This window comes from Chrysemys picta, chromosome 3, assembly GCF_011386835.1.
Source record: "Chrysemys picta bellii isolate R12L10 chromosome 3, ASM1138683v2, whole genome shotgun sequence".
Lineage (NCBI taxonomy): Eukaryota > Metazoa > Chordata > Testudines > Emydidae > Chrysemys > Chrysemys picta.
Window position 1 is genome coordinate 122,890,589 of NC_088793.1, and position 23,640 is coordinate 122,914,228.

Genomic DNA, 23,640 nt, shown 5'->3' on the forward strand with positions numbered 1-23,640 from the left:
TATGATTTGTTTTAATCTCTATTGATATGAAATTAAATCAACATCAGCCATGCCTTAGCCAACCTCAGGAGAAAGCTTAGCCTGAGGTTTATGGCTTTTGTTTATGTTACCAATAAATCCTCATGAAGGGTAAATTTGAAGCATATGTAGTGCATGAGCACTTTGTGTGGAGCAGAGTGGAATTATATCAAGCCCAGTGGACTCAGGATGTACCCAGACGTGAGCGCCAGAGTGCTTAGTCAAAATTGACTTACTGCACACAAAAGGACTGCATCTCTATGTAGGTCCTGGAACTTGACACCCTCTGACAAGCACATTTTCTCCTGGGCCTTTTCCTCCATCTAAGGAACGCATGCAGGAAGTGATACATATATCATCTGGGATGAGGTGTTGGCAGCATTAGAGTTATTTAAAATTTATTTTTATTATTATTGGAGCAAAAAGAGGAAACAATAGAACTTGACATGTTGATATGACTACTTATGCAAGAAGAAACAACAATAGGGCATGTCAATCCAAATAAATGACTGATTATTTATTTTATTGTTATGATTACTGTATTTATTCCTGGAAAAGATACTGCTAAGAAAAGAATTAAAGTGTCATAAATTAAACTAGTGTAAGGTCACAAAATCTCCACATTATAATCTGCTGTCTCATGCAAATGTAGTCCATATAGAAATCATAGCATAAAATTGATGATACTATTGAAATGAATGTTAGGGCTGTATGTTTTGCTCTGCACTCTAAGCCTATTACTAATTTCTCCCTACTGTTACTCATACCTTCTTGTCAAATGTCTGTGATGGGCCACTCTCTTACCACTTCAAAAGTTATTTTTCCTCCCTTGGTATCCTGCTGTTAATTGATTTATCTCGTTAGACTGACCTCACACTTGGTAAAGCAGCCCCCATCTTTTCATGTATTTATCCCTGCTCCTGTATTTTTCACTTCATGCATCTGATGAAGTGGGCTCTAGCCCACGAAAGCTCATGCCCAAATAAATTTGTTAGTCTCTAAGGTGCCACAAGGACTCCTCATTGTTTTTGCTGATGCAGACTAACATGGCTACCACTCTGAAAGAAATGCTAGTTGGTGCCAGCAACAATTGTCCTCTTTGACATCTTCCTGTTTGAAGACAAATGTGCTTTATATGCAGTTAGAATTCCTGCTGGCCCATAAGTGATCAGCAAGAGGAAGAAAATACCATAGATGCTTTAAAGAACAGCTGTGGAAGACAGTGTTTCCATATCTTTTACCTAAGATCTTGTTAAAATTCCCCAACTGGTTGATGGTATAAAGATAACTTCCATTAGCATTATAGACTTGCACCAGGCATTTGTTTTTATCCTACTCTGGAATTTAATTGAACTTCATCCAACTTATAACACAACTACAGTTTTCATTTGATCTTCTTTAGAGAAGTTATCTGTTCAGCTGCCAAAGACTGTCATTGCCATAACACTGAAGACCCTGACAGATTAGTAAAAGGTTCCTTATCCCACAAGTTTTGACATTTCTCAGTCTATTAGAGACTCTGTCTGGATCCTGAGTGGTGCTGATCTCTTGGAACTCCGATAGACACTGGTAGAAGCTGATGCTTTGGGGGTTCATCCAGACCAGTAAGGGGTTGCTTTGTAATCAGGAGCGCCGCCAGCATTTTTGCCGCTCTAGGCGGTGGAAGGTCCCGCCCCCGAAATACCACCCCTGACAGTGGCGGTGGAAGGTCCTGCCCCCGAAATACCACCGACAACCAGGGTGGCCGAAGATCCGACCGTCACGGTCGCCGCCCCCCAAATGTTAGCGCCCTGGTTGCCTAATGGGTTGCTCTGGCCCTGTTTGTAATCCTGGGTGCTTCTGTGCTGTGCAGCTTTGGCTCAGAGCCCTGATACCAGCACCCAGTTTACAGCACAATGACCTCACCCTGGCTTCCACCACCCTGGTTACTCCTTGCAGGGTGACACCAAGAACCCCTCCAGTCCTGAGTCTCCCCCAAACCATCTCCTCTGCTGTGCTCAGGCTGTCTCACTGTATCACTTAGAAAATTGTATCGAGTTCGCTGCTCCTTTAAAGAGACAGTACATGGCACCAATCTATTAGTTTAGATGAAGATTTTACTCTTCACTTTGGAACACTGCACTGAGATGGTTGTGTAATAAGACAAGATTAAGCTGATTAACAAAGAACAGATATTTAAGTGATACCAAGTAGAAGGAATTGAGATAGAAATTGTTGCAAACAAACAAAAATAAATAGGTTTTAGTCTTCTTTTTTTCAGACTAATTTTCTCACCACAGTTCTTCCAGCATAGCTGGACAGTCTTTGGCCAGGATCCAACACAGAACTCAAAGCACTTGGTTCTTTTATCTCTTCAGGTAAAGGATGCCAAAATGGCTCTCTCCCTCTGCTAATATCCTCAACATTTATCTTTGTTTTCCAAGTCAGGAAGCCCTCCTGGGGGCTCAGCTTGCTGTATCCGCCAGAGAGCTGATACCATGTTAATTTTTGCAATGTCCTTCCTGCATTGTGATAATTGAGTGGCTATTTCCCTCCTCTCACTCGTTTGATTACTTTGTTTACTTTTTATGTAAATGTACTTTCATTGTGTCTTTGTTCCGTTTACATTGGAGACACATTCAAGCAGGCAGGACCACATTCCTTTGTCTAGGGTGAAATGACTTAAACCTTATCCTCCAAATACCTTTAAGAATATATTTCCAACCTATATTTAAAACTTTTCACATATCACCTGCACATATACCATGCAATAATATCAATGACCAGCATGTTACCAGTTTGCATATGATTCCTTAGTTATGTGATACCTTTTAGATAGAGGTTAAGAGAAAATCAAGTTAGAAGAAATATTGTGATATGAGTCCATTCCTCTTTTGCTTTCAGTTGTCTGAGAGCTGTAATTTTCATCTTTAAATATCATACTGTGCATCAGTCTTGAAATTTTAGCCTTTCATTGCTTATCTCCACCTACCTATTTAGATGGTAAGCTGTTTAGCGCAGGGACCATCATTTGTTCTGTGTTTGTACCATGCCTAGCACAATGAGGTCTTGGTCATGGGCTAGGGCTCTTAGGCACAACAGTAATACAAATAAGTATTTATTAATTATTTCTTATACCATATTGAAACATCAGCCCTTTATGAAGAAGAGTGCAGAAAATAATCTAAACTACTATCAAGCCAAGGATTCAAAAATTTTTGGAAAGTTGTGTTATTTTATTTCTCAATCTCTCAACTATTTCTTCATAGGTGGCACACTGTGAAACTCATGAAATCCATACATCTATTATACCATTTGGATCTGTTCTCATTTCCATTTTCATGAGATGCCCACAAAAGCCTATGCTCTAATAAATTTGTTAGTCTCTAAGGTGCCACAAGTACTCCTGTTCTTTTTGCTGATACAGACTAACACAGCTGCTACTCTGAAACCTACAGTGGATTGGTGTATTCTTATTGTTTATCGCACGGAAAGTATAGATTCCCTCAAAGCTCTAAAGGGCAGCAAAGGAAAGTGTAGGTCCATTACTTAGCAGGAAGGAGAGCTAATAACTGACAATACCAAGAAGGCTGAAGTGTTTAATGTCTATTTTGCTTCAGTCTTCAATAAAAATTTTAATTTTGACGAGGTGCTTAACAGAATATTAATAACAAGGGGGAAGAAACACAAGCCAGAATGGGCAAAGAACAGACAGAATATGTTAGAGAATATTTAGAATAAAATAGAATATGTCAATAAGAGAGATGTATTCAAGTCATCAAGGCCTGCCAAATTCACCCTAGGGTACTTAAAGAACTAGCTGAAACAACCTCAGAACCATTAGCAATTATCGTTGAGAAATCATAGAGGATGGGTGATGTCCCAGAGGACTGGGAAAGGGCAAACATAGTTTCTTTCTATAAAAAGGGGAACAAATAGAACTCTGGGAATTATAGACCAGTCAACCTAACTTCAATACCTGGAAAGATGCTGGAGCAAATTATTACACAATAAATTTGTAAGTACCTAGAGGATAGTAGGGTGATAAGTAATAGCCAGCATAGATTTGTCAAGAACAAACCATGTCAAACCAACTTAATTTCCTTCTTTGACTGGGTGACTGACTTAGTGGATAGGAAGGAAGCAATAGATGTGATGTATCTTGATTTTAATAAGGCTTTTGACATAGTCGAGCACAACATTCTCATAAGCAAACTAGGGAAATGTGGTCTAAATGAAATTACTATAAGGTAGGTGCACAACTTGTTGAAAAATTGTACTCAGAATAATTATTGATGGTTTAAGGTAAAAATGTGAGGACTTATCTAGTGGGGTCCTGTAAGGGTCAGTCCTGGGTCTGGTACCATTCAGTATTTTCATTAGTGACTTGGAAAATGGAATAGAGAGTATGCTTATAAAATCTGTGGATGACACCAAGCTGGGAGAGGTTCCTGGCGCATTGGAGGACAGGATTAGAATTCAAAATGACCTTGACAAATTGGAGTATTAGTCTGAAATCAACAATATGAAATTCAATAAAGACAAACACAAAGTACTGCACTTAAGAAGGAAAAAAATCAAATGTAGAATTACAAAATAAGAAATAACTGGCGAGGGGGTAGTACTGCAGAAAAGGATCTGGGGATTATAGTGGATCATAAATTGAATATGAGCCAACAATGTATAGTTGTGAAAAATTGTGCGGCATATTAACAGGAATGTCATACATAAGACATCTGAGTTAATTGTTCCACTCTACTCGACACTGGTGAGGCCCAGCTAGAGTACTGTGCCTAGTTTTGGGCACCACACTTTAAGAAAGATGTGGACAAATTGGAGAGAGTCCAGAGGGAGCAACAAAAATGATAAAAGGTTTAGAAAACCTGACCTATGAGGAAACCTATGGGCCTGCTTAGTATTGAGAAAAGTAGACTGAGGGGGAACTGAAAACAGTCTTCAAACACATTGAGGACTGTTGTAAAGGGCTGTGATCAATTGTTCTCCATATCCATTGGAGGTAGGACAAGAAGTAATCAGCATGGTTTGCAGCAAGGGAGATTTAGGTTAGATGTAAGGAAAAACTTTCTAACTATAAGGATAGTTTAGCACGGGATTAGGCTTCCAAAGTTGGCTGTGGGATCCCCATCATTGAAGGTTTTTTAACCTCTGTTTAGACAAACACCTGTCAGGGCTAGTCTAGGTTTACTTGGTCTAGCTTCAGTGGGTGGGGAGGGGGGGCGTGAACTAAATGACCTCTCAAGGTCCCTTCCAGCCCTACATTTCTATGATTCTATTAAATCCTACCATACTTTCCTATTCTGAAACATTTTCTTTCCTGAAAGCCTCCTTCCCGTCATTGCCACCACTTTTAATTGAATCTAAAATCACTATCTTGCAACTGCACTGTACAGACACAACCATGGAGAGATGAACTCCGGGGTCTATCCCCAAGGATGCAGTTGTGGAATTGGAGCAAAAAATACCAAAATAAATATTTTAAGCTGTATTTTTATATGTCCACACTTCGCATGCTTTTGGGGTGCACAGTGAGATTATTCGATGGTTTACCTCAACCTTCTTTGGAGGAAATGCCAAAAAGATGACTTAGAATTAATATATACAATACACTTTGCATTGCTTTTGTGCTAACATTTTAAAGCATGTTTTCTAATCAGGAACATTTTTATATCCCACCTAAATTTCATTACCTCAGTGATGGATATAAATATAAAAGATGATGTTGAACCAGTAGAAATCATATCACTTTAAATTAAATTTACAATCTATACTCATCAGGGAAAAATAAGTACAGCATCCAGCTGGACCATGTAGATTTATTGTACTACTCCAATAGCACTCTATGTCAAAAATAAAATAGGCCACTACTTGAAGGCAACCGGAGGGAATGTAGTTCAATTTGTATTAAAAAATACCTAACTGTATGCTAGTTGAAACTGTTTGTAATGGAATATACCATATCCCACCAACCCCTGCACGTTCCAAACCCAAATAATTTTAGAATCCCAAATACACAATAAATGGGGTAATTTGGAAGTATTTCCACCTTTGGACCAAAATTTGTGGACTCATGTTTCATAGTAGAATCTGGGCATACACAATAGCGGTTAATATTTCCATTGGCTCTACTATCCTGCAGATGACATAATGAACTGATGTCTCAATTTGCCTGTTCCTGATGAGTTGTTCAGGTAAATGATAAAGATCTAATGAATTAAAGTAAAGACTAATGGCTAACAGATGTACAGACACTATCCACTCTGTTAATTAATGCTGATATATATATTATGTGGAACTAGTTCAAATTACTGTATGTGGAAAGTTTACATATTGGAACTGTGTTTAGCGTGTCAGTGCACAGCTCAATGAAAGCATTTCAGATACATTATGAAAAGTGCTTTCAAATAGCTAATAAAGTACAAGAACTGTGGCATTTATTCATGACCTACAAGTCCTAATTAACTTTCCTCCGTTATGAAATTTCTCTTCTACTCAAAGACTAAATAAGTGAAGGCAGTATTTTTACCATCACACGCAAAAAGATAAGATTATATCTAATTTCCAAGGTATATTAAAAATATTACAGATACATAAAATTAGTATTGCTGATAAAATGTTCTTCAGTCTGTAGAGACTCATTTAACAAAGTAACTTCAGAAAAATTTAATATGGATAAACCATGGCATATTTAGAATTTTTGATTGTTTACTGAATTGCCATTTAATACTAAGTTTCTTCAAGCTGCAAGTGAGAAAATTATTTTTTCTATTGCTTCTCAAAACCAGATGATGTCTCCAAATACTACAGAAATTGTTTCTTTTTGTGTTCAAATGAGTTCAGACCTAAACTAATGGAACTCAGTCATGAATCGTAAATAGCGATTGAAATGATCATTGTTTTGCTGATAGTTCAGTCAAAACCCAATTGTCTCTTTCATGTAAATACTATGCATCCTTGACGAAGAGTATTTTTCATAGCAAGGAAATGTTTGTTTGAATAAATTAACTGGATGAGAATATCCTTTGGGTTCTGACCCGTGTTTAATATTTTCTGGTAGCAAAGTGAAACACTGCAGATGATCCCTTAGCCAAATGGTTCTGTACTTTGTCCATGTAGCTATGAATAATGTCCACATTATTAGAGACAAACTTCATATTTTCTCCCTAATTCAGGAAATGAGAGCATACTGGTAGCAAAAAAAGAGGGACCCTGCCTAAAAGAATCCCTTTGATCTAAATCAAAAGTGCTTGCCCTTATGCCTATGCAGTAGTAAGAATTTATAGAATTGGTAATGGAGCCCAATACAAATCTGATGCAAACTGTGATTTAATCATCAGAATATATGTCCTCGTTTTAAGAAACTTCATGAAGAATATCTGCAACTGCATTTAGTGAAATAGATTATCACCTCTAGCAACCAAAACCAGCACACAAAACAGGATTATTTTATCATGAATAAAATATACTTATCTTACAAAGGGCTCTAGTATCCTTAGCTCTGCTTGTTTGGTGTTTTTGATGTCTGTCTATGTCCTTGTATGTTTGCAACTCAATTATTCAGTTCTCACCATAAAGAGAGATATATCTGCACAGTACTATTCACGAGTGTCTTGCCAACAAAACAAAAATGTTTTGCTGTTTTTGAATAGTGTCCTTGCTTCATTTTGCAAGTCAGTTTTGGAATAAAGACCGACTATTTAAGTAACTTTCCAGTGGTTTTCATTTAATTTCCACACTGACATTTGTCGGTCTTGGTTAGAGCTGATTTACTGCAAACTTCCATATACTGTAGATGAGTTTAAACAATAATGCTTGAATGCAGGTTGTGTTTCTGTAATGTTGGGACTGTAGGAAATAAAAGATCTAAAACAGTGCACTTTTTGGACTTTTAACAATCTGCTTCAGGGTCACTTTATAAAAGGTTGATAATCCTTGCTTGCTATCTGGTAAGAATTGGGTTAAGTTCCTGATTTATGTAGGCAGGAACTCCTGCAGCCATTGCCAGGATTTAGGAGGGAACAACTACTTGAGGTTTGGGCTGCCTGCAGTCAAGTAATTACTCCAACTGAATAGCAGAAGTTCTAGTAAGAGATTACTAATTAACTTAATTGGCATCCTAAACCAGTTTAACAGAGGGAAGGAGGAATATAAACCAACAGTAGGGGAAGAGCTGATGGTAGAAAATAACAAAGTGTTAGAGAAATGAGCTCCCTATATGGTTTGTGTGCTTTAAATCTACTTCTCTGAGAAAAACCTATGATTAAATTTATGGATGTCTGGTCTTCTGTCTCTCTGCCTAAGAAACAATTGTCATTTTCAAAATGTTGATGTGATGTTGTCTAAAGCCTCCATGTATTCTATTTAAGCTTGGGATAAACCATTCCTTGCTTTGAAACTTGAATTAATTGTGAGTTCCCTTTCCTCTGCAAATGCTCATAATTATGGTTAGTAAAGGAGACTGAGCTGAAATCTGGAGAGGAAGGATGGTCCAGTCGTTAGGGCACTAGCCTAGGACTTGGGATCTGGTCTCTGTTCCACTGCAGAATTATTGTGTGATCCTGTTGAGCGAGGGATTTGGCCTTTCTGTGCCTTGGTTCCTCATTTGTAAAATGAAGTTAATAGCACTTCTGTACTTCATAGGGGTGTTGTAAGGATAAATACATTAAAATTGTGAGGTGCTCAAATACTATGATAATGAGGGGGACATATAAGTATCTTAAAATAGCTAGATATTGCATGACATTGAGCAAGTCTTGTATCTGCTCTCTGGCTCAATTTCTCAATAGTTAAGACAGGAATAATAGTTAACTACTTTTGTAAAGTGTTTTGAGACTTTTAGATGGAAGTATTATTATTGACTGGTTCACTTGTAGTCTCTCTACTGCACTTCTTATTTAGGAATCTTTGCTGATTTGGACACTAATTGTAAACAGTCACATTCTGAATGCACCTCACTCAACTAAGAGCTCCTTTCCTGTAATGATCATCAGGTTCATAGAGTATACTGTAATTATGATACTATATTTATAATAAACTGATTAAGCCAATTGAACTAGGAATTAAATCAGAGTAAGCAGAACTGGGGGGAAGGGAAAGCAACAGACTATCGTAGCTTCAGGTAACTGTTTAACTATGAAGTATGAAGTATTCTTTCATTTGCAATGCATCTGTTCTTCTGCACTACTACAACTCACACTAATACTTTATTTTGATGTAAAACTTAATCATAAACTTGAACAGCTAAAATGAAAGTCCTTTTGCCAAAGAACGTAGTGTAACAGCATTGAAAACCAGCATTTTAGCTTTGGTTAACAAGCCTATTTTAGCCACAAGGATCATCAAAGCTGTGAAGAACAGCTGAAGCTTTAACAATGATAAAATTAACTTCCCCATTACATGTTTCTCTTTTTAGTAGCCAGTCATCAAGGATGTTCATCTCCATCTATATTAGGGAAGGATTTAACTTCCTGTCAGTTCCAGTTTTCTTTCCACCCACTCAACCATCACATGCGTCTAAGAGAGAATAATCCCTCAGAAGGCTAAACTGTGTTTTTTAGTCAAAACAATCACTTTCCAGATTTCAGCAACCTATTATGGATTAGAAAACATTTAATCAAGAATCTGCTTAATCCTATAACAGTGTGCAGAGTTTGCCTGAAATTGTACCATTGAGGGTGGAGTTTGCCCCTTCTTATGGAAGAGTTTGGGTGTTCAGCTTCCTAATCTCACCAGTCCCTCTAGCTCTGGGGGAATCCTCAGGAGGTTTCTACACTGTCACTACCCCCATCCTATGGGGCCTTGCACTCTGTTCTCAGCACAGGTCTTGCAACAGTCACTGCACCAGTGGGAGTTGAGAGGTCCATGGCACAGGGAAGAAGTTGCATTATTTACTGCAGACTTGGTCTTCAATAACTTGGAAGCATGCTGTGGAGACTGGCTGGCCCCCAATCCTTCACCTTCCTTAACTGTGCATATAGATGCCCAGGAAGCCCCCACATGTGGTTTAGGCGAAGAGGGGAAACTTGTCAGAGAGGAGACAGTCCTCCCATCTGTGTATTCCTGAGTCAGATCCATAGATGAAGGCACCCTTCAGGAAGCAGCAGTAGGGGAAAGTACGGATTCCTCTGCTGTTCTGAAACTGTGGTCCATTAAAAACTGGCTAATGGTTTGTGGAGAGTGGGCCGGTCATATGATTTTGGCTCCTCCAACTTGCAAAGAGGAGGCTGAACGTGGGTCGAAACAGCTGGCAACAAAGAGGAGAATATAGCCCCGCTGCCTCAATAGAGGGCATAACTCCATAGGAGAGGAAGGGACGGAAGGTACAAGTGTGAATGGGGATTCCAGCAAAAGAGGGGTCAAGAGTTGTTAATGGGACTGGAGCTGCATGTAGAAGAGGAATGTCCAGGAAAGCAAGACAAAACAGAGGCATGCAGCATGTGTGGGAGGGCTATAAGACTAGGTAACATATTTTTCTTGTCCCCCAAACAAGAACTAGATGCAGAAGAAGAGTATGACTAGGGAGAAGCAGGAAAAGAAGAACAAAACAGATGGGAAGGGAAATAGCATGATTAACTTTTTTTAAAAGGACAAAGCGCTTATCATACTATAGACAGCTAAAAACACAATACTTCCCCAGTGTTACTCCAACAAATGAAGCAATTGCTGTAGTTGCTACTGGGAAGCTGCACAATCATGGCTGATAAGGAAGACACAAGACATTTGCTCTACTGAGATGTGATCCATACTGTGAAAAAGATTTAAACCCCTCCATTATGTCATACACAGTTTCTTTCTCTCCAGCAAAGAACCTTGATGATCTGCAGAAGTTGACACTGGAAGAGCAAAGATGTTTGTAGGAGAAGTAAACGGATGTTCAAGGCATCACTGGCAAAGCAAGGGGTGAGGCAATAAGTGACAAAAATAGATGAGTGGTGAGGGGCAAAGTTATGAAGCATCTTGAAAGTGTGGACAAAAAGTTTGAGTTTGATGCAGTGGAAAATGGGGAGCCAGTGGAGAGATTCAAAGAGCATTTGACCATTACGTCAGGTCAGGAAGGTGATCTTACCAGCTCCATTTTGAATGGATTGAAGTAGGGGCAATTTGTGTCAAGGAGGCCAGAGACGAGGTTGCAGTAGATGATAATTAGGACAATGCTTTGGTAATTGCTATTCTTTTAATTAATAAACAAAAGCCCATCCTATGTTGAAAAGTTTTTGTGGTTTTAGGGGTATTAGTGTAGAAAATAAAATCTGGCACATCTAATTCATTCACTTTTATCCACATAAGATTTATGCATCCTCAGTAGACTTTGTTGCTGTATTAAAATAATACTTATTCTGTCAGAATGTAGAAAATCTATTCTTTTACATGTTTGGAAGCAATATACATCATTTATTATCCAAGCCATTTAACAGTTCATGAAATAAGTAGCTGCTACTGTAATCACTGCTTTGCCGGCTCCATTAACCTGCAAAAAAAGCCAATTTCCAGCTAAGGTGTGAATCCATTCCAAAAATCAATGTGATGTCCGATATTAATTAGCCTTTGTAATGTTCTGGAATAAGATACGGTGCATTTTTTTTCTTGGGTACATGCATATCTCCTATGGAAGGAGACTATAGAATGATTTCCAAAAGACTTTTATTTTTTTGTTTGACTGCAAGTACCCCTAAGCAATTCATCCTCACCCACCCATTTTGCTAAGGGATTTGTGAGTGAACATGTGCTTTCAAGGAATTAGTGTGCCAGTACAGTTTTTCCCAGTACCATTTTAAACCATCTGTAATCAACATTCCTCCATTCATTGATGTTTGGTTTTGTACGTTTGTATTACCATAACACCTAGGAACCCAGTCATGGGCCAGGACTTAGTTATGCTAGGTACTGAACAAACAGAACAAAAAGATGATCCCTATCCCAAAAAGTTGACAAACGTTGGTCGAATATTATTTCTTATTGTGGATTATTATTCACCCATTTAATTTACAAATATGAACTTTGAGTTACATTTTTAAAGGAGATTCATTTGCCTCAAGAGTTAGCATAGAGAAATTAGATGCCCAAACTAATATTAACTGGTTTACTGCAATTGTATTTATGTTGTAACAAGTGGTACAAGCTTCTACTCTCAGACCTGCTTAGTGGATATTGTCTCTAATATTCTGCTGTCTTTTCATGTGCAGAATCCCAAACGATGTTAATGGGAGACTGTGGAGGGAGAAAAGGATATTAGTGTAGAACTCTGCCATGTGAATCTTAACAGAGACTTTTGCTCTTATATTTTTGAGTATCATTATTATCCTAGTGGTATCAGACCAACACAAATTTATTATTAATAGCCAGGCTTAGCTAACTTGGAAACACGATATAAATTTGGATGGTTTCCCAGCAGTGAATGTTGAGTGTAAAATGTAAACTTGCACAGATTAATAGAGCCTAAGTACAGTATTTTATTTACAGCTGTGTCAGAGTTTCTGTTTAATGCAAAGGAAAGAACAGGTTAGAGTAAGCTCGTCTTATTCAGGCAAACATAAGGAGTGCAGGATCCAGGCCTCCTCTTTCTCAAATGAAAGAGGTGTGATGTAGCCAAATCAACATTGATCTTCTTTTGTTCTTCTGAAAAGGGAAGTGAAGCCAGTTGGTTGGTATGAGGCAAGTTATATTTGCAAATGCTAATCATATGACACTTTCTTTCCTTCCACATATGCAATTTCTACCACAGGGAATATAAATGACAACCCCCTAATAACACATCATCCAAGACTATTATTTCTGAAACATTAGTGGCATCCTTCCAACTGGCCATAAGGTTATAGACACATTTTTTAATCATTACATTGCCCATTGCAGGAAACTGCAGTCACACTATTTAATGTGTGCTCATGATAAATTTCACTGTCTTGTATAATAAAATGGAAGCTAATGAAGCATAACATAATTGTGGTGAATTAAAGAGAGAGAGAACAGGGCAGCAGAATAGCCACTTATTGACTTTACCAAAACATGTCTTAAAATGCATTTACTTTTAAACCATTTCATATTCAAGTATTAAAAAGCAAAAAAATTAAGCTTATTGATTGCCCAGTAATGAAGATTGTACCAGCGTAATAGCTATTAATTAATTGACATTCTCAGTGCTTAAGGGCTTTGCATTTAACAGATTCTGCTCTACCATATTACTGTGTTCTGTCAAGTGTATTTTTCATTAACATGTAAAAATGTCGTTTTGCTTTCTTTCTGACCATGATTTTGAGGAAGTAAGCTAGTTATTGTGCTACTGTATGTATCTTAGAATTCCTAAACAAATATACTATTTACAGGTAAATTATCAAGTTATTTTCTATAGGCAATTAATTAAAACTGGAGATAGAGATATAAAATAAGATGTGCTCTTTTACATATAGATATTATTATGTTGTTGCTTCTGAATTAAACAAGCCACAAGTTACTAGCATTAAACCTGTTATTAAAAAAATTAGTATATGTTTGTTTTCAGGTAGAAAAGAGATATGCTTTAATTGCATGAAAGTTTCCAAAATAATTAATAATAGTGTTTGATAAGAATGAAGAATAGAGACAAACTCAATTATTCTACAGTAAATTAGAGTGCATTGTGGTTTCTATTCAAAGTTTTAAAAGGTTGTTTTTCCTATATTGTAATCCCCAAGCTGTTATCTCACATGCTAAGGTCCTGCTCTTTATGGCATAGCTACAAACTGTGACAGTATTTGCCACTACTGGTGTATCATTTGTCAACATTGACACCATTGTAAACAGAGATGATCACAATGAAAGTCTCAAGGGAAGAAAATAGTAGGAAGAAATAAGAGAGCACTTTTGTAATGAATGAAAGATCTTTGAAAAAAAATGGACTAGAGTCCCAAAGAAATCAGAACTCTTAAAAAAGAATTCCTTTGGGCTAAGTGGCTAGACATTTCTAAGTTGGTTGTCACAAAACAGTGATTATTGGATTTATGAACTAATGTCTGAGTAAAGATTTTTAAATTTTAATGTAGAAAGCATTGAGTTGCCATAAAATTTCCAGGAGACTGTTTTGGAAATAATATTTTATTAGTCATAAAATAATCTAAAAGTGCTGATAGAAAAGTCATTAGTGAAAGATAATTAAAGATGACTTAAAAAACTAGTGAAAACACCCAGGAAACCAAGTGAAGAAAGCAGCAAGAGTGCCGCCGAATGGGGGAAACAAGATAAAAACACTTCTGTCTGAAAAGATTTCATAGTTTATGAAAAATGCCACAACTCCGAAAGAATGAAAGTCCATCCAACAGGAAAGTACCTGGAAAAGGAGATTATGGTAATAGAAAAGTTAACCTATGGCAAAATCTGACTTTAACAAAGTACAGATCAGCTTTCAATGAGTTTATGAATACTAAAAAAATAAACCTGGAGAAATGCATTTCTAGAAATTCTAAAATTTTTGCAGCTCTGGCAGTTTTAGAGGGATATTCAAGGATTGCTACAGATCTGTTTCCAATGAATCAGAAGTTTAATAAAAGTTTAGACAATTTTGCAGGTATTAGCACTTGGATATATTTTAGGAAAGCCTACATTTGTTTGTAACAAGGAAAAAGCTTAGAGAAAGTTTTCACTTGAAGACAAAGGCGCAATTGAGACCTACTAGAAGCAGGCATTGAAATAATTGGAATTACACCCATTTATACAAGGGCTCAGTCTGATCTAAATAATCTAAATGCTAACAAAGAGTTTATCTTTTCCCACTTGTAGACTCAACTTTTCTAACCGTTTTTCCGATCACCCTAAAACACAAGTACTTGGATCAGAAACTTAATTCCTGTTTCTTTCCTGCTACACGATGGGTCATCACCATTATGATGTTACTGAATTACATTTCCTGATCGTACTTTGACTATATTTGGGTCTTAAAAACAATTAAATGTGATAAAGCCTGGTCAGATCCTAAGTAGTATAGAAACAAACTCCTACTAAAATCAAAGATAGATTCAAGGCACAAATTTTAGATCTAGATCCAAATTTCAAACACCCCAAAGTTCAGCGTTGTTCCAGTCCTATGTTTTGGATTGATTCGTTATAGAGAGGTCCAGCTGTGAAATTCAGATCCAGATCTGAATTTTGAAATGCTCTTTTCCTCAAAATGGGGTGTTCAGATCCAGGGATTTGGCTTGAGCCATTTTTAATCCAAAATTAATTTCATTCTCTAATACATGTGATCTGTAAGGAATTCAGTCTCATAATCAGTCCCTAGTTTGAGAACTAGTTAACTCTGTTTTAAATTACTTTTTAATCAATAGGGCACAATCCTGCAAAGTGATGAGCATGAGCCAACAAAACACTTAAACCCAGGCTAGTACTTAACTAGCTGAGTAGTCACACTGACTCCCATGGGAATTAAGCCCCCGGTGATTAATTCTAACAGGAATAAAACTTTCTAAAATATGTTTTCTACAAAAGGTTCAGTAATAACTTGTATGCTAAGATTTTTAATATATATATATAGATATAGGATTTTAGCATACATGAGAAGGAAATGCAGTTTAAAAAGAAGCAAAGGAAAATTAATACAGAAATTGCAATAGGATAGGTATCATCTAAGCAATTACATCATTTCATTCTGACCGGGGAAATGCAAGCTATAGCTTGTGGCCATAATATTTATCTATGTGGCTTTTGTATTAACCACCATCACATTGTTTAATTTTCCCTGGTGTTACATTTTTTACATTCTGAATAGCTTTGTACATATAGAAAACAACCTGTTTCTTTGAATCAGTACAAGACATTGGTAACTCATTTGTATGATAATCTCCTGAAAATGTTGTGGGGTTTTTAAATCTTTAAGCAAATAAAGCCTTACCTTTAATAGGATATCTAGGGCAAGAATTTCAAAAGTGACCAGGATTTTGAATGCTTCAATTTTAGGGAGCCCAACAGGAGACATCTTAAAGGGGCTGATTTTCAGGAAGTACTAAACAGCCATCCTCTGAAAATTGGGCCCTTTAAGGGGTCTGTGGTTGTGCACCCAAAAAACCAGATTTTGAAAGGGGTCATTTCTTCCTTCAGACATAGGTGCACAATTCTTGTTTGCTTTAATGAGAGTTGTGTGGACATATTTGAGGGCAAAGTTTGGCTCTAACTTTAAATGATAGACTAGTCTATTTTCTCTTTTTTTTCTTTTCAGAAGTATATTAGAAGTTTACAAGTGTTTATAGAAATTAATTTACGTATGCATCACCATCTGCATATCAATTTCTGTATATATAACCTTTGTTTATTTTCATTACAAAATTGCATTCATTCATTACAAAAAAATTAATTCCCGTTGGCTTGAATTTTAGTAATATTCTGTGATTTCACTATATGTTCTTCAGGATTAGAAGTTGGGAGTATTGACTCATGCATAATAAAGGAGGCTAATCTTGCACACGCTTACTCCTGTGAGGTATTCCATCTTAACTCATTGGAACCAACCATGTGGGTATATGTTTGTAGGATCAAGCTTGAGCCCTCATCTCCACTACTTATGTTGGTATAACTACATCGCTCGGGGTTGTGGCAAATCCACACCCCTGAGTAACGCAGTTACACCGACCTTACTCTCAGTGTAGACAGCACTGTGTTGACAGAAGGACTTCTCCTGTTAACATAGCTATCACCTCTCAGGGAGGTGAGATGCCTATACTGAATGGAGAAGCTTTCCTGTCGGCATAGGTAGTGTCTTCACTAAGCGCTACAGTGACACTGCAAACGTAGACAAACCCCTAGTCTAGATTGCCCATAATTTGTGGAAAATCAGGTTTATTTAATGGAATAGCTTCCCATCAGTAGTACGTTTTCTAATGCCACAAGGTGCTGTCTACACTGGATCTAAAATCCTTTACAATATTTTATTTGCCTTTCAATTTCAGATGTAAGTTAGGTTAAAGCTCTGTTAGAGAGATGCACAAGTCTGTTTGCCAATTGCCTGTGAATCTCTCGAGCATAAGAAGCACACTTGATCCCACTTTAAATCCTCCTCTGTCTTCTGTTTAGATCTGGCTCTGGGAGGATTGTTCAGATCTGCACTCTCCCTGTTCAAGCCAGGGATGTGTCTGGTATCTGGGGTTATAGTTTATATGTGTGTTCTTACTTTTAAGATGCGTTGTTCCAGCTGACAAACACAGACCATGATCCTATCAACTTAAGTGAATGCAAACAAATTGAGACTAACCCCATCTAAAGTACATTTATGTTTTTGTTGGAAGACCAGGGTCACACAGTTCATCCAAAGATTGTTACATAATCGATTATCCCAAACAGTGCTTTCCAAAAGATAGATATACAAACCAAAGATCATGTACCTTCACTGCTGAGCCATCCATCAAGTCAGGTTTACTGTGACTAAGAAGCTAGATTACAAATAAAAGGAGCAGGGAATGCAATATTTTGTGGCATACAAAGAATGTGACACATCTGATGTGTGTGATATGTTAACTAAGCTACCACACGTTTTTGCCTGTTAGAGGAATTGCTAGCACCAGCATGAGATAAGCACAAATTAGTTGTATCATCTTTGTTTCAATTCACTGAAATTCATATCATATACATCTGAAATGTAACAGAAAACTAACGTGCAAAAATCAGTAACAGGATGTGACCCTGAATGAACAGGGATGTTAAAATGTTTCAGTGTTTAACATTAGTTTTTCTAATTTAATTTAACTAATTCTGTAATCTGAATCATGGACATTTAGGCTCTGATTCAGAAAAGCACATTAATTCAGAAAAAGAATGTAACCACATGCTTAAGTCCTGTTAACTTCAATGGGACGTTAAGTGCATACTTAAGTAGTTTCCTGAACAGGGATAAACTTAAACACATGCTTAAGTGCTTTCCTGAATCAAGGCCTTGCTGTCTAATGACATTTTGATTACTTCCCATTTGACTTGTGGACAGTAATTTGATTCATAAATATAATGGCTGTAGTCTGAACTTTATGGCTACCATAATGACTATGGGACTATCCCAGGGGATTACTGGCTCTGCTCACGTGGTAGGTCACACATTTGATCTAGTTTTTCGGCTGAGATTGGAGGTCAGACAGTAAGAAATTTTGCCTGAATCATGGACCGATCATTACCTCATGCAATATAACTCCCTATTAGGGACCAGGTTCTGTTTTGATGGACTGTCCACGGGGGTTAATGGAATGAGAGTACTTCCAGAAGGTCCTGAGTGAAGATATGGTTTATTTGACAGATCACTCCATTGAGCTTTTGGTAGGATTCTATAATCATCTTTTTATCTTCAGCCATCAGTTGGGTGCTTTCTACAGGCCTCCTTCTCTGGCTCCGTTCCAATATCGCCTGGGTTTACAAGTGTCCTGCAACAAATAAAACAGGAGGAAACTTAGAGAGCAGGTGGCAGAAATCTCAAGCTGAAGCTTCTTTATTGTGTCATAAAGACTGGTTGGATCCTTATGGAAAGGCTGTGCAGGAAGCAAAGAAGAGGTTCTCTGATTCTCTCATAAGTCCTGCAAAGTCTCAGTCAGTGGACTTCTTTGTTTTTATAGTTATTTCTTCTTAAAAATATGTTAATCATTCCTCTACCTTCAACAAACTCCAAAAGAAATTTTCTGTTTGAAGTGCTTTGTTCCATTCCAGTTTTCAGAGTGTTCTTTCATTTGTCTTTTCATTATTATTTACATTTTTCTTGCTTTATGAATGAATTCAGTGGTTGGTCAAATAAAAGACTATGCAATGTGGCTTGAAAGAGACAGAATATAGGCAGGTGCCATGCAACCTTTCTTTTATACAGTAGCTTTGAAGTTCCAGGCTCCACCTGAGCACAAGCTGCCAATCATGATGGATTGTGGCAAATTGTGTGATGATTTTGTAAAGTGAATAAATGGGAACAGGAATGTTACCAGCAAATGTATTTCATTTAGAATGTGAATGGCTAGTTAGTGCATCAACTTAATGTGCACTTTTCTTTCTTTCTTTCTTTCTTTCTTTCTTTCTTTCTTTCAACTTTGTCTTTATATCAATTTCAGTCTCGAAGTCTCCTATAATCTTATTGAACCACGTCCAGCCTTCATCCAGAAGATGATTTAATTTTTCATACAAACCACTGATTTCATCATATGGGTGCTGAATGGTTGCAGAATAAATGTGGATGATCTTCATCTTGTGTCTTTTGAAAATCTTCAGGGTTAGTTGAGCATTCTTCTTAGTGACTCAATTTGTGTGTTTTATTAACCTCTAGGGCTTTGGCTGAAAGAGAGAAATGCTTAACTATTATTCTTTTCCTGGACTGACTGATTTTAGAGGGGATGCTGTGCTTTCCACTTGGCCTCTTGTTTGACATTTTTCTGAGGTTTTGCTTGTCTTTATGCCAGTGTCAACTAACTAGAGCCACTGAGTGCAGGAAGAAACCCTGGCAGTCATATTAATGAGGGCTGTAGCAGTTAATAATGCATATTGACCAAAATCTGCCGCCAAATGATCAGGAAGAGGGATAATTGTGTAGGATCTATTATAAATATGAGGGTATGCCAGCCTATGTATGTTGTCAGATCTGGATCCAATCACGCTGGACTTCAGGGCATTTTGAAACTGGGGTTTTAGTTAGGGCCCATTACATTGGGTGAGGGATTGAAGAGACACAAAAGACATATATTTATTCTTTCAGATCCCTGTTTTAGATCACATACAATGTAATCTTCAAAAACATGTAATCTATCAAGATAGCCCTTCAAAAAACAGCATCAATCAAAATAAAAGCATTTTTAAATGCTGGCAAGAAACTCTATAATTATAAAAACAAAGTAAAATAAGACATTCAAAAGTGATGCTACATAATCCAAATACTGTATGAAAGTTGAGCTCTGCTTAAACTAACCTTATGATCTACTAATTTAGAAAAAGGAATGAGACCTCATTTCTAGCGTGCATTCTAAATTCAATTAAATCTAACAAACTTGCTGAGAGTGTACTTTTCATTTCCTTATACGCAGGGAACCAATGTATTTAACCAGTTTAATTGTTCAGCATAAAGCAATGATGGGTACCATACTAACAAAAATTACATCAAATTCTGCTGGGGCATTTGAAAGGCATGTCTGCAGCTGATAACATCTTTGTGAAGAGAAGAATTTTGGATGTTTTTTTCTTTCTTGCTTGCTAATAAAATCTTTAATTTATCCTTAAGACAAAATAATATAGTCTGACTATGGTTTTTCCCCATACAATATAGTGCAACTAACTAGTGTGCTGGTACAATTAAGAAAGATAGGAATAAGAAACCATTAAAATGTAGAGCTGGAGTATAAGTGAGGATTTACATTCAAATGGCCAAATTTTGCACTTGGATCCAAATGTGCAAATTCCATTTAAGTCAATTTAGTAGGTATATGGCATTAAATAGATTACAGAAATGTCATTCAAAAGTATTAACTGCCTTGTCATAGATCAGTATGCTCAATTTTATTTGTGCTGGTGTTTGCACCTCCCACTGACTATAACAGGAATCCCATGCACGTATACATGAACAGAATTTGACACCAACATCTTAAAGTTAGGAGGGACCTCTTCCTTAGTCATTTATTACAGGTCCCTTAACAATACAAAACTCAAGCACCTGCCCCAAAACCTGGGAAAAACACACCAGCAGACCTGGTGCCTCTAAAAGGCAATGCTTCCTTCCCTACTTGCAAACATTGAGTCTGTGTATAACAAAAGAAAACTTTTATTAAGAGGAGAGGGAACACAGCATTAATTTGGGACAGTACAGCAACAATTTTGCTTCCCTTTAGTCATGCAATAAAGATAACATTTTATTACTCCTTCATCCAAGACTTAAGTGAATTTTAACACAAACCAGGCAAAGTTGATCACCTTGGCCAGGTAGTGCTGCCAGCTGATCACCGAGGCAAAGTAGATGTGTCTATCAAATACAGTCTGCTCCTGAGGTCTTCTCCCCCAGTTCATCAACAGATGGCAGGGAAGAGCTCATCCACTGCCTTACATTGTCATAAGCCACCTCTAAGGGGCACATGCTTACCATGACCCTTCTTATCACTCACATGAAGAGTCCCATTGGTTTAAAATGTGACTCCTTCCATTTCTAAATGCATCTTAATGTGAGTGAGGTATGTAGAATCAGACCAATGAGAATAAATTGTATTTACTATACATATTGCTGCAGGGAGGCACATAGCATCAAACTTTGGGCTTTTTTTCTGCATCCATGGTTCCAGTCACAGTCTACCTATCCAAAAAGTTCACTTTTTCTCCTGCACACTAATACCCTCTCTGTGAAGCCAAACTGAATAGTACACATTAGCTATTGTAAGGTGTTCCCAAAAAACATTACTCTGCTGCTAAGCCAACAAGCCCTATGTGAATGCTGGACTTTGGATCCACCTCTGTAGATCAGTCCTTGATCTCCTTGATCTCCATACTCTAAGACCTCAAGTTTCTGCACAGTTTTTAAGTTTTTCCAAATGCCATTAGGAACATAGAATGCACATTATGACTTCAGAAAATAATTAATGTAATTAGGTTTGATAAGGACTATTGCTTTTATTTTGGTAATTAATAATTAGAGGTAGAATGCTTTGAAATTTCTGGGCAAGGTCTTCAGGTGGTATAAATTGGTGTAGCTCCAATGAAGCTGCTTTACACCAGCTGTGGATCTGGCCTTTCATTTTGTGAAGAACATTCTGAAAGTTTGTTCTCACATTTTTTCAGAGATTTTGTTAGGCGCAAAAGTGGAAAATGCACATAACTCAAGAGAACAAAACCCAGGCACAGAGCAGTACACTGATTAGACCCTACTTCTGAGGTTATGATTCCACACCCTCCATGTTATTGTTGATTTGCCCGACAAAAATATACTAAAATGCAACAGTTAAATAAACAGCCTTCACTTAATTTCAAGCTTTATAATTGACTGTCAGTTAATTACACAGTTGTAACCCATATCTTATTACAAATACAAAGGACTATAGACATGCATTTTAAACAGCACATTTTCCTAACTTGCAGCATTTCCCTTTTTTGGAAGCCATTGCAATCAATTGTGATTATAGTAACAACCGCAAAACATTTATTACTTAATGTCAGTTATTTAAATGTCAGTCTGAAAAAAGAGAAACTATGTAGTTGTCTATTAAGTCAATATATCCCAACAAAACTATTTATAGTATATAGATAGATATTATTTGAGGGCTTTCTAAAGAATAAATTATCAAAATCACAATAGGCCAGTGGTCTCATGCCATCACTCATTTTTTCCCTTTCATATCTCCTTCTTTCCTCTTCTTTACTGATTTTAGTTGTGTCTATGGGAAACTCTCAGTTCGAGAAGGGAGTTTTCTGCTTTGTTACTTGGTTTGTGGTCATTGTAATGTCTTCTGGTAGTGAGTTCTAAAACTTTTGTCCTGTTTCTAAAAGAGACCTGCTTACCGCTTTCCTGAGCTTCACCCTTGAGTTAATAGTTGAGTTCATAGTTAATGAGAAATGTAGCAGCTGAGGGAGATTGTCAGCACAGAGAGGAAGATGTTCTTTAAAATTCCTAAGGACAATTCCATGAAGGTCTTAGGACTGATGTGCCTTTGGCCTGGAATTCACTGGGGATCCCGTCTAGTGGGGTGGGAAACAATAGGGTGAAGCTGATAATTGCTGAGGATGTGGACTACTCTGTTCTGGGATAATCAAAGGTTTTAAAAAATTGTTGTGCTCATAGCTAGGGAAAGTGAGTTGCAGTAATCCAGCCTGGAAGTTTCCAAGATGTGGATCACCCCCATGGATCACCATAGTGAAGTCATAGTCCAGCAGGATATGGCGCAGCCTTCTAGCCAGTCTCAGGTGGAAGAAAGCATTTTGCATAACTAGATATTAGAGCATCCTGCAAGTGTAGGTGCCCCCCCGCCCCGCCCCGACTCCACCCCTGCCCCGCCCCATCCCGCCCCCATTCCAACCCCTTCTACAAAGTCCCTGCCCCAACTCCGCCCCCTATTGAACCCCTTCCCCAAATCCCCGCCCCGGCCCTGCCTCTTCCCCGAGCACACCGTGTTCCCCCTCCTCTCCCTCCCTCCCAGCACTTGCTGCCACGAAACAGCTGTTTGGCAGTGGCAAGAGCTGTGAGCTGGGGGAGAAGCAGCGCACTCAGGGGAGGAGTCGGAGGTGAGCTGGGGCGGGGAGCTGCCAGTGGGTGCAGAGCACCCACCAATTTTTCCCCATGGGTGCTCCAGTCCCGGAGCACCCACGGAGTCAGCGCCTATGCCTGCAACACTGAGGAATCCAAAGGAATCCTCTGGTTGTAGACTGTTTTGATTATCTGAGGGTAGACACTCTCCATTTCAGGTGATGGGATGAAGGATGCTAGCTCTTCAGCATGGTTTCATCTTCCCACTGATTTTAGCTCTATCATGCCCAGATTCAGATTCAAGCAGTTGTCCTTCATCAAAGTGCTGATCTCAGCCAGTCATTAGGATAGTTGGAAGATGGTGCTCTTTGTGCTAGAGGTAAAGGAGAAGTATATCTGAGTATGACCTGCATAATATTGTCAATTGAGACCACAACCTGTCACAATTTCTACCATCAGAAATATTCCTATGCATATAACTATTAATATTATATATC

The 23,640-nt window shown here is 37.8% G+C and overlaps 1 protein-coding gene and 2 long non-coding RNA genes across 10 annotated transcripts in view; 1 reads left to right on the top strand and 2 right to left on the bottom strand.

Moving 5' to 3' along the window:
* LOC122174381 (uncharacterized) overlaps positions 1-7,776 on the bottom strand; it is a 45,696-nt gene extending 37,920 nt beyond the window's left edge. The window contains exon 1 of the long non-coding RNA XR_010600141.1: positions 7,491-7,776. This is a non-coding gene — a long non-coding RNA (uncharacterized LOC122174381). The remainder of the gene's footprint in view (positions 1-7,490) is intronic.
* PACRG (parkin coregulated) overlaps positions 1-23,640 on the top strand; it is a 455,962-nt gene that overhangs the window by 411,079 nt on the left and 21,243 nt on the right. The gene's annotated exons all lie outside the window — the stretch shown is intronic.
* LOC122174379 (uncharacterized) overlaps positions 23,078-23,640 on the bottom strand; it is a 54,586-nt gene continuing 54,023 nt past the window's right edge. The window contains exon 4 of the long non-coding RNA XR_006176103.2: positions 23,078-23,516. This is a non-coding gene — a long non-coding RNA (uncharacterized LOC122174379). The remainder of the gene's footprint in view (positions 23,517-23,640) is intronic.